The sequence below is a fragment of the Haemaphysalis longicornis genome, unplaced genomic scaffold, assembly GCF_048455015.1.
Source record: "Haemaphysalis longicornis isolate Haplotype H1 unplaced genomic scaffold, Haemaphysalis longicornis Haplotype H1 scaffold_9, whole genome shotgun sequence".
NCBI lineage: Eukaryota > Metazoa > Arthropoda > Arachnida > Ixodida > Ixodidae > Haemaphysalis > Haemaphysalis longicornis.
The window spans coordinates 24,316,129-24,331,291 of record NW_027526460.1 but is presented as its reverse complement, the minus strand read 5'-3'; the positions used below and the strand labels follow the sequence as shown (position 1 = coordinate 24,331,291).

At 45.5% G+C, this 15,163-nt stretch overlaps 1 long non-coding RNA gene across 1 annotated transcript in view; it reads right to left on the bottom strand.

Annotated features, from left to right (window-relative positions):
* Positions 1–14,487, bottom strand: part of LOC144151662 (uncharacterized) — a 31,202-nt gene extending 16,715 nt beyond the window's left edge. Inside the window, exon 1 of the long non-coding RNA XR_013318933.1 lies at positions 14,364–14,487. This is a non-coding gene — a long non-coding RNA (uncharacterized LOC144151662). The remainder of the gene's footprint in view (positions 1–14,363) is intronic.
* Between the last annotated feature and the right edge of the window lie 676 nt (positions 14,488–15,163).

Sequence of the window (15,163 nt, the reverse complement as noted above, 5' to 3'; positions counted from 1 at the left end):
TTAGATTACAGTCAACCTAAAGAAAAAACAGGGTTCCGTACAGGCTATTCAACAATGGACCATATTCACACGATCAACCAGGTGATAGAAAAGTTCGCGGAGTACACTGAACCCCTATATATGGCCTTCATTGATTATGAAAAAGCATTTGACTCAGTGGAAACCTCAGCAGTCATTAAGGCATTACGGAACCATCTTGTAGACGAGCATTATGTGAGAATACTAGAGGATGTTTACAATGGGACCACAGCTACCATCATCCTCCATAAGGAGAGCAGTAAAATTCCTATAAGAAAGGGAGTCAGACAAGGAGACACAATCTCTCCAATATTATTCACAGCATGTTTACAAGAAGTATTCAAAACATTGAATTGGGAACAGGTGGGAGTAAGGGTTAATGAAGAATACCTTTGTAACCTCAGATTTGCTGATGACGTTGCCTTGCTAAGTAACTGGGGGGACGAATTGCAAAGCATTCTTACCGCACTGGACAAACAGAGTAGAACCGTAGGCCTGAAAATTAATATGCAGAAAACTAAAGTAATGAACAAACACCTCGGGACAGCACTGCGGTTTGAGATAGGTGGCGAGGCAGTGGAAGTGGTAAGCGAATACATATACTTATGCCAAGTTGTCACCCCGGATCACAACCATGAGGCAGAAAAAATTATAAGGAAAAGAATGGGATAAAGCGCATTCGGCAGGCATTCTCAGATAATGAGTGGCAGCCTACCATTGTCCCTGAAGAAGAAAGTGTATGACATCTGCATCTTACCGGTACTCACCTACGGGGCAGAAACTTGGAGGCTCACTAAGAGGGCTCACTTAAATTGAGGACGACTCAGAGAGCAATGGAACGGAAGATGATAGGTGTAACATTAAGGGACAAGAAGAGAGCTGAGTGGTTCAGGGAACAAACGCGTGGTAAGGGCATATTCGTAGAAATTAAGCAGAATAAATGGACGTGGAAGGGCATGTAATGCGAAAACAAGATAACCGTTGGTCATTGAGGGTAACAGAGTGGATATCTAGAGAAGGCAAGCTCGGTGGGGAGGGGGGGGGGAAGAAAGTTTAGATGCAGATGAGACAAAGAATTTTGCGGGGATAAATTGGTCGCAGTTAGGACCGGACCGGAATAATTGTAGATTAATGGTAGATGCCTTTGCCCTGCCGTGGGTGTAGATAGGCTGGTGATGATGATAATGATGATGATAACCCAAGATTGGAGTGTAATGTTGCGAAGGAAAACATTGACCTCCATTTGAAATTCAGCCGCATAGCCACATAGGGAAGCTGTACACCTTCGAAATTTTGCAGTTGAAGAAAAATTCGTCTGCATGGTCCGGTATACCAACCCGGGACAGCTGCTTATTTCGGGCAGTGTCTGTACCAATTGAGATAATCAGGGGAGTAGGTTATGTAGCGGAAGAGCGAATTGATAAAAACTTTGAGGGCGGGAAAATGCGGTGTGAGGGACGAATTGCGACCGACAACAAATTGAAAAATAGAAAAAATGTGACTGCAGATGACCTCGAACCATCCCCAATAAAAAATATTTGTCTGTCTGGCAGAACCCTAAGTTCACTCGATTTCACGCGGTTTAAAAAAATATGATACTAGCAAGTTCACCGGTGTAGATGTTTTTTTCTCTCTGTGCCCCATAATGTTTTGCGACTATAGCTTTAAATTCAATTCAACGGCAAAGAAACCTAGGCATCGCAGCTCTAAACACCGCAGTCAATTCGTAGTCTGCAAGAAGAAAATTGTTTACCCTTTATCATTGTCGTGCGGGAAATATACCTTGGGCGAGATTGCGGCAGAAAATTTTTTAATCATGTCGCAGCCTGCAAATAGTGTATTGTTTGATCATTACCATTGTCCTCTAAAGAAAAAAAAGAATGCCTCGGACAACCGCGAAGATGCATAAACGACCAACTCCGGCAATACGTAAAAAACGTCAAGAAGCTTGTTGCGGCTGGGAGCATTTCCTCTAACTGCCAGCAATAGGTTGCAAACCACTGTTTAATAGCTGTAGCCTCCAGTCAATGGTCATGACAGAGCTGCCCGCAAGATCACCGAGGCTTTTGAGATAGATTGGCTCAGCGACAATTGCATAAACATGCCATCGTTGGAATTATCGTTGAATTAAGTGCCCTTCCTTGCCGACCGTAGATAAGCGGAGATTAGCATACTTCCGGTATGCTTGTTTTGTTTGCTAAAATACAAATTTTATTTGCTAGTCAGCGTGTGTCCGCTTTCGTCTGTTGTTCCCTGTGTGAGGGGTGCTGTGGCCTAAAGAATGTCAAAGCACCAACTAGCCTGGTTTTGAAGGTACGTTGCGATTGCTGTGAACACAGAGACGGGCACGGGTAAAAAACGTAGACTTTCACGAGAATACGGCGCCGTCTTCTCGTGAAAGTATACGTTTTTTACCCGTGCCCGTCTCTGTGTTCACAGCAAGCGCAACGTACCTTCAAAACCATGTTACACCAACTAGCCCGACATCAAGCTTTACTGAACTTCAAACCAACTAGCCACGCTACAACACGCCTTCAAGCATTTCTGGCTCTCGGAATTCCTCTGGGGCAACTTAGAACTCGCGTGTTCTATACAACGAGTCCAGTAAACCAAACACGCGGTGCATGTCGTGTCTCGAGTTTGTCTTTACCAGTCTATGCAGCCTAAGCCGTCGCGGAACCTATCACAGTGTACCACCGCCGCAAGAAGCGATTGTCGCTAAAGCTTCGCTGGACGCTTACTTTCACGGCCCGTAGGGGAGGGGAGTCAACTCGACTATTTACGGCAGAAGTATTTTATGTCTATGGTTCGTGGGACGCGTAACGTACACAGAAATAGGTGTAAGGCGCAGAGATTCGCACAGACAATTGGAGCGCTCGCAGGAGAAGGGAAACCGCAGCACCGGACGAGGGTAGGCCGTCGCAACACGTAATATACGAGCTGGGGCTGCGAGTGAACAGCAGGCACCTGGCGATGGCGAGCGATGGGGGCGAGCTTCGAAGGGTGCTGTCCACGGGGCTGGTCAAGTGACGACGGGCACGGCCACAAATTTTAATAGAAAGCTCAACAGCAGCCCACACTAATGATCCAACTGGGTTTTTTTTCATTCCTGGAAAGTCCTAAGCATCCCCCGTAACTTTTATTTTCGCTTTCTCAAAAAGGCTTCACACCGACAAAGGCGACGCCCAGATTGCTAGGCCAGTTGTTTTTTTGTTTTTGTTTTTTTTTTTTTCACAAAACATCTCCGCGGCAATTTCCTCTCTTATAGCAGCATGGCTGCAAAAATACTGGAAGCAATGTGAGGTAGCGCATTTACATTTTCCGACGAAGGTCCCAGTCGCAGTCAAACGTTATGCAGTAGTGTTCTCTTACTTTATATTTTCTTCCCAAAGAAACTCACCTGAATACACTCCTGCTCCCGTTTTCACAACGTCGAAATAGGGACCGTGACATATCAAGCGAACCGGGCCGTCGTGAGGAATGGCTGCATTACGTATGTTGTTCTAGGTATCAAGATTTGTGATGCAGGCGAATATGGGTTCTGACAAATTATTTCTGGATTGCCCATCCCCATTGCTTTGAGCAACGTAAATAAGTATAGATCATTCTACCACACTCTTCTAGCACCTTCTGAGTAAGACGAATTGTGATTCGAAACAATGTCAATGGAGCTGTGGACTTAAAGCGGAATGAATACGACCACTACTTTTAGGAAGCACCGCCATTCCACTGCTGAGAAACTCACCCCTGTAAATTGCGCTAAGCAAAAATTTGTTAAACAAATTAGCATTGTGTTGGTGTCATAAGAAAGGAGTGTTTCTCGCAAGACACAAGCAGCCGAAGGCGCTTTCCTGTAAAATTCGCTCGGTCAGGCTTGGCTAAAGTATGGGTATATCTTTAGATGCTAACACCCTACTTTCACGTAAAGTTAGGTGAAACAGGATACTTTTTTTTCATTCTTCGTAGGTTACTACACCAGAAATTTCAACGTGTCTGCCCATGCGTTAATGTGGGTTTTTACCTGGCTGCAAACTATCGCCCACAAACTTTTTTCCTCTATCCTCCCTCCCTCCCTCCCTTCCTTCCTTTCTCCCTCTAGGTCTAGTCTCTTTAGTCTCCCTTGGAAGTATGACAGGCGAGAAGCACGCATGCTACATTGCGCAACCTTGCCCGTAATTCACCACACGGAAACTAGGTCAGCTGGAACGCCATCCAACTCTGAACCTGATTGGCTCGTGGCCAACAAAGACGGTATTGCTGCTCGGCAGCAAACGGTCCTTCCGCGTTAGTAATCAGGTATAAATTGGATTTCAACTTCAAGTAATTCCAAAGTTAGGTCCTCGGGGTTTTTCACCGAAACACAGCTGCACTCGTTCATATCCCTTCGTAGAAGTGGAGCGTACATTTGTCTCCGTACAGTTCGGTTTCTCATTTAAGCTCCGGCATTTCGAAATTCCGTTTTTCATCACCTGGGAAACGGCAGTATTACGCCATCCGCCCTCCACGCAAGCCCTGAAAAGTCGTACTGGAAATAAAAAGAACATTAGAAACTAAAGAGGGTCCCCTAATTTTAATTTTGCGCTTGCTTCCGGACTCTTTCATGCACCCAGCAGGCGTCCGTTCTTTACCGATCAAATATTGGGCTCCCGTAGCACTGGGCCCCAAAAAACTTGTGCCGCCTTTTTGTGATCGGGGTAGCAACAAAGCGTTTCCTCTTTTGTAAGAGGCCTTCGAGCATGATTTTTATAATCTCGGCTTTCAGGTGCACAACGTGTATTTGCGTTCAACTTGACATGAGTTCCTCTTTCCTTCATTTTCTCCCTTTCACGTTCCCTGTAGACTAGACGGATACCAACGAAACCTTAAAAAATATTACCTCTCTCTCTCTAGTTTTATACACGCTCATGTTTTCGATTGGTACCTATTGCAGCACAAGGAAGCCAAACCTTTTATCTTGCATGGCGTTTTCTCTGCATTTTTTTTAGTAATGAAAAAAGGAGAAGCCCTTTAATCGTGCATTACCAGTGGCAAAATCAATTTTTAGGACTAAGAAATGAACACGAAAGTACAGGTGGGGATTCAGTAACCCAAGAGTGGCAGTTATCCTTTCATACTTCTCACCTCTGTTTTCGTTCCGGGTTACTTTCTCAAGCAATAAAATGAAGTGGTTTTTTTTTTCTTTACCACGGGGCGCCCTTTCTTCCGGCAGTTTGTCTGCTTGTTTTCCTGTGTCACGACCTCGCTGTGACTACGTGTTAATACGCAATCATTATCAAATGCTTGAAGGCTTCATATCGGCAGGGGAGAAAACGCGAGATGCACAAGAGATATTCCGATACAGGCGGGAAAAACCTTGTCGCGTATGAAATAACTCCAGCGAGAAAATTTTAATGTACTCGCACGAAGACTTTTCTCTCTCATATTTCAAAAATGCGTGTTCCTTCTTTCAGAATAGTACCACCAAGAGAGTGAACAACGAGATAGTTGTCTTCAACCTTTGTGAGGGCGGCAACGTCAACCCAATACGAATGGTTCGTGGGCCTTTGCGATTAGCACAAGAAAGGTGCAAGGGAAAAAAAGGATATACCATGGTTGCAAAGAAAACCAACGTACTGGAACGAAAAGGTGGAGAGGCTTGAATAAGAAAAGCGACTCAGCGAAACAAATTTGCCAAAATTCTGGAAGACCGGCATTCGTGACAAAGGCCGCCCACGCTAGATGAATAGGAATAACGTCCGGTTCATGGTGGGAAGACGTCATTCATTTTCTTTCCCTTCGTTGTCTCTCTTTATATTTGTAACGCTTGTGGGCTGGATGAGGCACCATATTTTTCATCCGTGTAGTCCCGCTGCATGCGTATGTCGTGTTTATTTACGTGGTCCGTCGTGCCTTCGGTGATGACTCGTGTCCGGATGCCGGACTCCTCCGAGTTCCCACGCAAGATTTTTTTTTTACTTGCTTGCTTCTTCGTTTGGCGCCAGTATCGGCATCTGCGAAGCGTTTCTGTAGCGATCACGGTCAAGTTCTCGAATAAGGACTTTATTCTCCACGCACCTTTAGTTCAACGCTCTAATTTTTTTTTTTTCAAAAATAAATGGGCCAAGCTCACACGCATAAACACAAAAGTTTCACTACGTCTTCAAAAATTCTATCAGAGCAAGAAGAATACAATCCCACATATCAAAATCACCTCAAAGATACGGCTTCAGGCCTTTGCGGGGATCAGGCAAGGTTCATACTCAAGTTTAAGGTGGGAGGGATGCTGTGGAGGGCGTGATAAGTGCAGAAGGGAACTGTAACTGACAACCGATAGGAAACTCGTGCTTTGAAACGCTGGAGAAAAGGGAAGCACGCGTTGAGAGAAACAGAGAGAGAGAGAGAGAGAGAGAGAGAGAGAGAGAGAGAGAGAGAGAGAGAGAGAGAGAGAGAGAGAGAGAGAGAGAGAGAGAGAGAGAGAGAGAACTATGAAAACGGAGGAACTAATGGCCAAACGTCAGAACATGAAAGTGTCCAGTACGGCGGGTCGGATTGAATAAGCCAAGTTTTCTAAACTGATCAACAGAAGTAAAACAAAACGACATTCGTGCATATAACATGGCAGCGGTCGAGGAATAGGGAAAAGCTAGAAAGCAACTAAGAGAAAGCTAGCCATCAGCAAGGACATGATGTATGCGCTGACAGACGAGCAGGATAACATTGCGCACAACTTGGACGAGATAATAAAGGTAGCAGAACGATTCTACACCAGTCTGTATGCCGGCGACGTCAGACCCGGGGAAACTACTCAGAGTACAAGCCCAACTTGCGATGTGCCACTAGCAACTAAAGAAAAAGTTGGAAAGGTTCTAAAAGGCATGGAAATAGGAAACGCTGCAGGTGACGACGGTATAACCGGATTTTTTTTAAAAAAAGGGAGGATATATTATACTGGAAAAGCTTGCTGTACTATTTTCCGAATGCTTGAAGACTCAAAAAGTCCCCGTATACCCTGGAAAAACACCAACATTATTATGATTCATAAGAAAGAGCTCCCAAGGACCTCGAGAATTACAGACCCATCAGCATACTCTCAGTTGTTTACAAGCTGTTTAACAAAGTTAGCCGCGTAGGAGACAGCCTGTATTCCCCACAACCCAGATAGCAGGCTGGATTTAGGAAAGGGTACTAAACCATGGATCCGTTCTCACCGCAGCCGTGCTAGAAGCATTAAAAGACCAAGGAATGAAGAAAACCTACATAATACTACTAGAAGACACATGTAAGGAATACACGGGCAGGATAGCCCTCCACAAGCAAAGCGATAAATTTCCGATTCGAAAGAAAGTACGACAGGGAGACACCATCTCGCCAAACTATTCACAGCATGTCCGGAGGGGGTATTTAGAAAGCTTGACTGGGAAAACATAGGATTAGCAATAAACGGGGAATAGTTGAGCCATTTGAGGTTTGCGGACGATATAGTCTTGCTGAGTGAGACTGTAGAACACATGCAAACAGTGCTTGAGGAACTGCAATAAGAAAGCACGGCCATGAGGCTAAAGATAGATATGAATAAATTTAATGTAATGAGGAATAAGGATGCAGAAAACGAAGCAAGGGAGTATAACTACCTCTGAGATATCGTTAGGGCTAACCCCAACCACGAAACAGAAATCCGGCACAGCATGGATTTGGTAGCACTCGACAAGCACTCCCAAATAATGAGAAGTAAGCTACCTCTGTCACTCAAAAGAAAAATCGGCAACCAGTGCATACTGCCGGTGATGACGTACGGAGGTGAAACTTGGCACCTTTACTAAGCAAACTTAGGTCAGCTCAACGGGCCATGGAACGAAAAATGTCAGGAATAACACACAGGGACAGAAAACGAGCTACCTGGATCAGAGAACAAACTACAGTTGACGATGTCATAGTTCAAATAAAGAAAAAGAAATGGACTTGGGCTGGCCATGTATTGAGACGAACCGAAAACCGGTGGACAATTAGGGTGACAGAGTGGATATGAAGAGATTGGTCTAGAAGAAGGGGAAAGCCATTAATCCGACGGAGGGATGAAATAAAGAAATTCGGGGGTAAACTACGGACTCTAGAAGCGCGGTACCGGAGCAGTTGGAGGTCAGTGGGAAAGGCCTTCGTCCTGCAGTGGACCTGAGAAGGCTGACGATGATGATGATGGTGATGACGATGAATGTTAAGTTTCATTCACCAAGTGTCACACCAATTGGATACGTTACTAAGATCAAGCTGAAGAGCAGAAATATCAGAAAGGTTAGAGATTTCTCGGTAGAGCAACACAGTCATCGCCGAGAGGTCTTATATGCGAAGTAAAAGAGTCAGGAAATTCATTACATATAACAGGAACAGAACAAGTGCACGTACCGAGCCCTGCGGGACCCTGACGTGATTGTGAAAAAATACAAATCTTAAAGTGTATTAAAACTTCAATTGACCTTCAATTAAACTTTTCTGTGGCAGCAGGGTTTCTGTTGAAGCCCAACGTTGCGTTCTAAATTAAAAATTTATTGACTGAGGCAAATATGTCTCTTGAGTTCATAATAGACTCTCTGTTGATTTCCACTTGACTTGCCATTGCGTTCCGGCTGAGAAATGTGTGGGTGGGGGTGGTTTAAATATTTGTTAAAATAAAGGGGATAATGAAGGGGAGAATAAAGAGAATCACGTGAACATATATTAACTAAAGTCAATCTTTCTAATACTTCCCGCTATCCCCTCCTCTACGTCCCCTTCCCAACCTCCCACGGGCCTATAAGGTGTCGGCACCCCACGTCAGACAGTTTCTGGCCCTTTTCCCCCCTCTCCCCCCCCCCTCCCTTAGAACCTATTAGCTTAGCTGTTGAGTTCCAACTGGTTCTCTGTTGACTCTCTATTGAATTTTCCAGTGTTTATGTTGAGAAATATCACGTGAAAATATATTGACCAAAGTCAAAGTGTCTGTTAAGTTTCAATCGACTATTTGTTGTCTCGATATTGGCTTTTCCATTTGAGTTCCTGTGGAGAAAGGTCAAACGAAAGTCTATTGATTATAGACTGTATGCGGCAAGGCCGTTTACTTGAACTCGCCCAGCCATTTGCTCATGTACCTGGCTATGTTGTATGCTAGCAAATTCTGGTAACAACCGAACTCATGATATTTCGCTTCTCCTTCAACGCTATCAGCTACAGTACCGGCGTGCCTCCCGTGCTCATGAAAACAGCCATTACAACGCTCTGCCAAAGTCAATCTACCGCTAAGCCTAACGCACGCAGTTTCACTGTGCCCGGGTGCTCTCTGCCTAAAACAACCACGCTCCTCCGGGTGGGCCTGGAAGGAGCGATTCCAGGTTTTCTCTCTGCTGTCTCGTCCTTTGCTATGCCACAGTTCTTTTTTTCTACGCTCCGAGCTATTCTTGTTTCGATGGTCTTTTGTCTGCTTGGTTCTTGTCCTTTCTGTGCATCTAACGTATAGCGGCGAGAGACACATGCTGCGTCGTTTCTTCTGGGACCACCGCAACTGCTGTTCCTTCCGCGTCCAAAGCTATCGTTTCCAGCAGCCCTGATCGACCGTACAACTCGCGGAAGGCTCGACGTTAGAGACCGTCTCGTGTACCATTTCCGCCATCGCTCAGAAAGATGAACCCCCGGAGGCGCACCCCTTGTTCGCAGCTCCGTTTTCTTATGCAGTGCAGCCCACCATCTCGGATATATCTATGGCCAGCATTTCTTGTGCGTAGCGTACTTATGACATGTTTTTTTTTTCTTCCTACGTAAGGGTTTCTTCTATTTTTATAAAAGTATGTTTTGCCATTTTCATAATTACCGCCAATGCCTATTTTCGAACACAGAACCTCCGCGGGTCTTAATTCTTGTGCAGTATTCTAATATTTGTATATCAACTTATATAGAACTAAGTCTTTACATCTTCAGCGAAATGTCGTTGGCTTCAGAATTTAAGAGCGTCATTTCTTGGTGGCACCACGGGCTCGTTATGCGGTTCTTGTTAAAAGGCGGAAAAAATCTTACGTTCTGAAAAGAATTTCTATGGCGCCTAAGGTGCCAGTGTTTGCAAGCCGCAGTTTACATAGCTGAAATCGCTATGTTTGGGGGTGAGCACACGACGTTTTGCCGTTATAAGCGTTAGGCTGATATACGGGAACTTCCCCTTAACCACTGACGCAGAAAAATGGTTAATTAGCTTGTCGGTCCTTCTGGGGGCAGGAGGGACTATAGACTTGTTGGGGGAGGTGACTTGAAGGATGCGATAAGATGAAGAGGGATCTACAATCGAGGGGGTCTTGGTCTTGTCGTGAGTCTACTGAGAGGATCAGTTGTGTGTGTCACGTTAGGAGGCGACCAGACACGTCGTTCTAAATTAACTGCTTCAGCATTACGAATCAGCATTTTTGTGACTTATGCTCATTGTTGCTTTTGCGTGAAATTTTATGTTTAAAGGTGAAGCGTGCGTAGGTTGTGAGGCTTTCTTTTGTTGTAACGTGAAAATTTGCGCGAGTTGGTGATGCATGTTGAACCACAGCTCAAGCGAAAAGACAATGACGAATGTAAGAGGACGAACAAAGCGCTGACTTGTAACTGGACTTTATTTTCTCTGAAAACACCCTAAAACAGTTTGTGGCTACTTATATTGCATGGGTCCACTTCCTAGCCTCACACATAAAAGACACCCGAAAAAAAAGGATGTTTTCTCCTAACGACACCATAAAGGTTTCTTTTCTTTGTATTCGATGTACATTTACTCTGCCTGAAGTTCCGGTTCGCTCCAGGCGAGGCTTTACTTTTAACCAATTAGCGCTTCAAACCCTTCTGCATTTGTGGCTTTTTTATTTGGCGTTAATTATTAACGCCTTTTAACTTATTTCCCTGGTAGGAAATATTTGTCTTCATAAGTATTTCAAGTACGAGACGACACTTATGCTGTTCGTTGAGTCTCTAAGTGGGAGCGAAATTTTCATGCAGATGGACCAGCCATTTGTAGGTTCAGTAAGCTTGGAGTCGTACATTCGCACTCACGAAAAGGTTTCACTTCACACCCAGCCTACCCCAATAATGCTTCACTTTTTCACATGTCGGGCCAGGCGTTAATTGCACCGCGCAACCTCATTCGCGGTGAACACGGGGACTGGCTGTGGGGCAACGCTCTCTAGCGCGCACAAGGTGAACATGGGTGGACCTTAAACCGCGTGATCATCACAAGTTGCATTAACTCTCTAATTTGCTCATAGAGGGAGCAAGTGAAGCCACAAGCTGACTTGCACGTACCAACAATCTAATGAGGCTCTCTCTGCCGGGAACGCATGGTAAGCGAACGGAAAGCTACGGGGTCTGAAACCCGGCTCCGTTTAAACTTGTCTTGCTTAGCATGGTGTTCCTAACCTGATTCTCGTCGTTGTCGTAAGCCGCATGCTCGTCACCACAAGCTCGCTCGTTTTACGCGGATACTTTAGTTTGCAGTAAAGAACAAGAAATAAGCCCCTCAGGGCATTAGCGGGGGACGGGGTGTACTTTGGAAGCACTTAAAAATAATTACGAGCAGCCTATCTGCTTCCCCGAAAATGAAAGCGAGCAGCCGGTCATCTCCTTGAAGAGAGAATATCGGCGACAGCCTCAGATAAGAGTCCGGTCGCGTGTAAACGTAGTTGTCGCGAAAATACTACACGAAAGACCCATTTAAATTAAACGGAAAAACAAGTTGGGGGGGAAAACTTCGAGAACAGTATTACTAACGCATTCCAAGATGGAAATCTTAGCTAGCGAGTGCCGCTTTATCCCATGTCGCCTCACTTTTGCCCTCACTGTGACGCAAATATTTCAGCAAGCCAGTATTTAAGGAGTTGCGACAGGTGACGAGTACGACACGCGAGCAGCTAACGCTCTTCCTAAACGTACAATTTAAAAAAAAATGGACGCCATGTCCACGCCTGTGAAATTTGATGAAACAGCTGAGCTGACTTCAGTACGATGGCGACCATCTCCCGGAAAGGCAGGGTCGCTCACAACGCCACTTGCCGTGGCATGTGCGTACTTGAAGCTCACCGACGGAGGTCTGGTAGTTTACCTGTTCATCGGTGCATATACAGAGAGGTGGACCTGCGCTTTGTGCCGAGATCGCCCATGGACGTCCGTCGAGGCGTTGGCGCCATCTGTCGGCCCAGCAGGGTACGTTCGCCTGGCGGGACGGGCTTCATTTTCACCTGGCATGACGGGCATCATCGCCGGACATTCTAGTCTTTAAAGGGGCCATAAAGACAAAATGCAAGTTTGGTTCATTCAAAAGATCGCCGACACCACTTTTAATGTCAATTGCTTCGCTCAAATAAGCTATATAATTAGGGAAAAAAGGGCATGGCCATGCGACCCACTAGCTGATTTCCCGCAACAGAACCTATGATGTCATACCAGCCAGCTCTCCGATTGGCGGAGGCCGCCAAAAGCAAACGCAACTTAGGCAGAGCTTATAAGCCTGCCGAACGAGCCAACTGCGCTTAAATTTAGGGCAAATTCTTTTTACATCAGTAAGAATGGTGGGACAAACAGTGGAAGTTACGAAAGGACACGTAAACATATAACTACCGATGCGTACTGCTGTTGGCACTGCGCGCACTATGATTGGCCTAGATGCACAGCACTGCGGGGCTTTGAGGTTGTCTCAGACGACACTGGCCGATTGACGCAGGCAACGGTGTCTTACGTGACCATATTTGTCGAGCGAGCTCTGTGTTTCACGAAACGATTATTATTTCCATCAACAAAAACAAGCCAGGTTTCAATACTGTCACAAACAAATCAAAGGCAGAAAACGGCTTGCCTCGGTTCGGTGACGCCACCTAGGTTGACTTGTATTAAACAAGTCTACGCTCCACACCAAGTTTAGCTGAAAAACCTGTTCTTATAATTAAATTGCAAACGTCGTTCAAACACGTTTTTCCGCGAGAATCACAAGTTAAGCTTAAATTGATTAATTTCGTTATGAATATCAACGTTTGCTTCTAGACAAGCGCGGGGGGCACTATAGAACACGAAATCTTTAGAATAAAACAAGCGTGTATTTTGTCTTCATGGCCCCTTTAAATAGTTCCGTTGTTAAAAACAGTGCTTCCTACCATAGCTTGAACTGTTACAAAAAGTGATCTGAATCAGGACATGGGACGCCCAGGATATGTGTCCTCCCATATCCTGGGCATCACGTGACACCACATTATCAGCGGCTCAGGACACGTGGCGTCCAATGGGCGGCAAGTGTGACGGCACTCAGTGCAGATGAAGAAAAAACAAAACAATTCGTAAACTCCCGAGTGGGAACTGCCAGACAGCGCGTATATCTGCGCTCATATCTGCCTGTGAGACTCGCATTGGTCGTGCACCCCATTATGCAGGAGCGACACGTGTGCCTACGGCGTCGACGTGCGCCTACGGCTTAAAGGAGCCATGAAGAGAAAATACAACTTCGTTTCATTAGAAAGAACTAGGATTCAGTATCTCACTCAGCTCCATTACAGCCACAAAGGATGTTTTTTAACGAAAAAAAAAGCAAGAAGTATATAAAAAATTTCAAATTTTGCGCCACAGTGACGTGTTATGAGCAAGAATGACGTCATACGGGCCAACAATAAAACATAATTTTCAGTGCCTTAACTGCACGTTAGCATTCAAGTGATGCGGGCAAATGGAACTAGAGGCCCGGTTACAGACGTCCAGTCATGTGTCGTCGCGACAGGTCAGGCGGCCGCCAATCGCACAAACAAGGTTCCGTGACGTCATAGAAAAGTTGCGGGAAATTGGCTAGGGGGTCGCGACTGCTTCACACGTTTTCTTTAATATCTCCCTTATTTGTTCGAAGATTGCGATGATATTGGTATCATTGTTATCGGGACTAAGCACTCTTTCTAATAAACCTAACTTGTATTTTGTCTTCCTGGCTCCTTTAAGCCCCTCTAACCTGACTCTGAAAGACATTACGTGACCTCAGAATTGTGTGCGCACTGCACCACGGTGTCCACTAACACCACGAACCTCGCCGTCACGCGACCAGAAGTTCTGCGGCGTGGCGAAACGTGTACAACTGCTATTGGCCCGTGTAAATTTATTATTCGCATTGTGTAATGTGCTACGGACTGACGGGCCGACGGAGAAACCGACGGGCAGATGGGCAGATTTTGAGAGGCAGGTAGTAAAAAAAATTCAGGAGGAAAAATTTCTGACGCCTTACGCAGCGACCAATTTTCGGTCTATGGCACATTACGTTCTCCGACCAAACACAAAATTTATCATCTTCAAATTTCTGTGCATTGGCGGCCTCAGTGGGATTCCTAGGATAAATATCCGCTACCTACCTCTTCAGCTCTGTTCCTGGCTATGGCCCCTTTGCCACCACAAGGGGGTTATCCAGAGGGAAAAGGGTGAAGTGGTTGGACTTGTCGAACGCACATAAATATGGACGTACATGAACAGGTGCTGGTAGAGACCGGAACTTTAGGCAAAATGCCTATTTTTTATTCCAGTCCGTATCGAGCCTATTTAACATATAAGCATGAACTAAAGGAAGGGGAACATTTTAAGCAATAGTTGATTGTGCCTATACGTGCCTATTTTGAGGTTCGTGCCTATACAAGCTTTTAAGCGCCTATAAATGCCTTTTTTGTGCTGTCGAGTACAGACTTTGCCTCAATCAGTCGTATATCTCGATGGAAAAAAAGGAAATCTATTGTTGGACTGATGGGAATGCATGAGCATCTTGTCTCTCTCCATTGCTAACTTGAGGCCTCGCCCGATGCTCATTCCTTTCTCTTCAGACATCCGCCACGCAGAGTTTCTTTCACCCCACTCAGTAAAGCGTATAACCACAAAAATATCATCATCTTCTTCCTACACTATGCCAACCATGCTTAGCGTTCTAATAATCTCAGCGGTCTCGTTTTCTCGCTCTAGCAGCGGCTTTGGCTGCCTGTCTTTCCTTTTGTAGTCTGCCAGTATCGCCATTAGCCGCAGTATTTTTCATTTCTTCCTCGTTTGCCACCCTAAACTGGCTGCGTGCTCGATAATTATACAACGCGGGCAATCAGTGGCAGGAGTCACAGAGACCCGCCGAGACTCCCCGTGACTGACGGGCACGTCTGCAGAGGCAGCTGCCGCT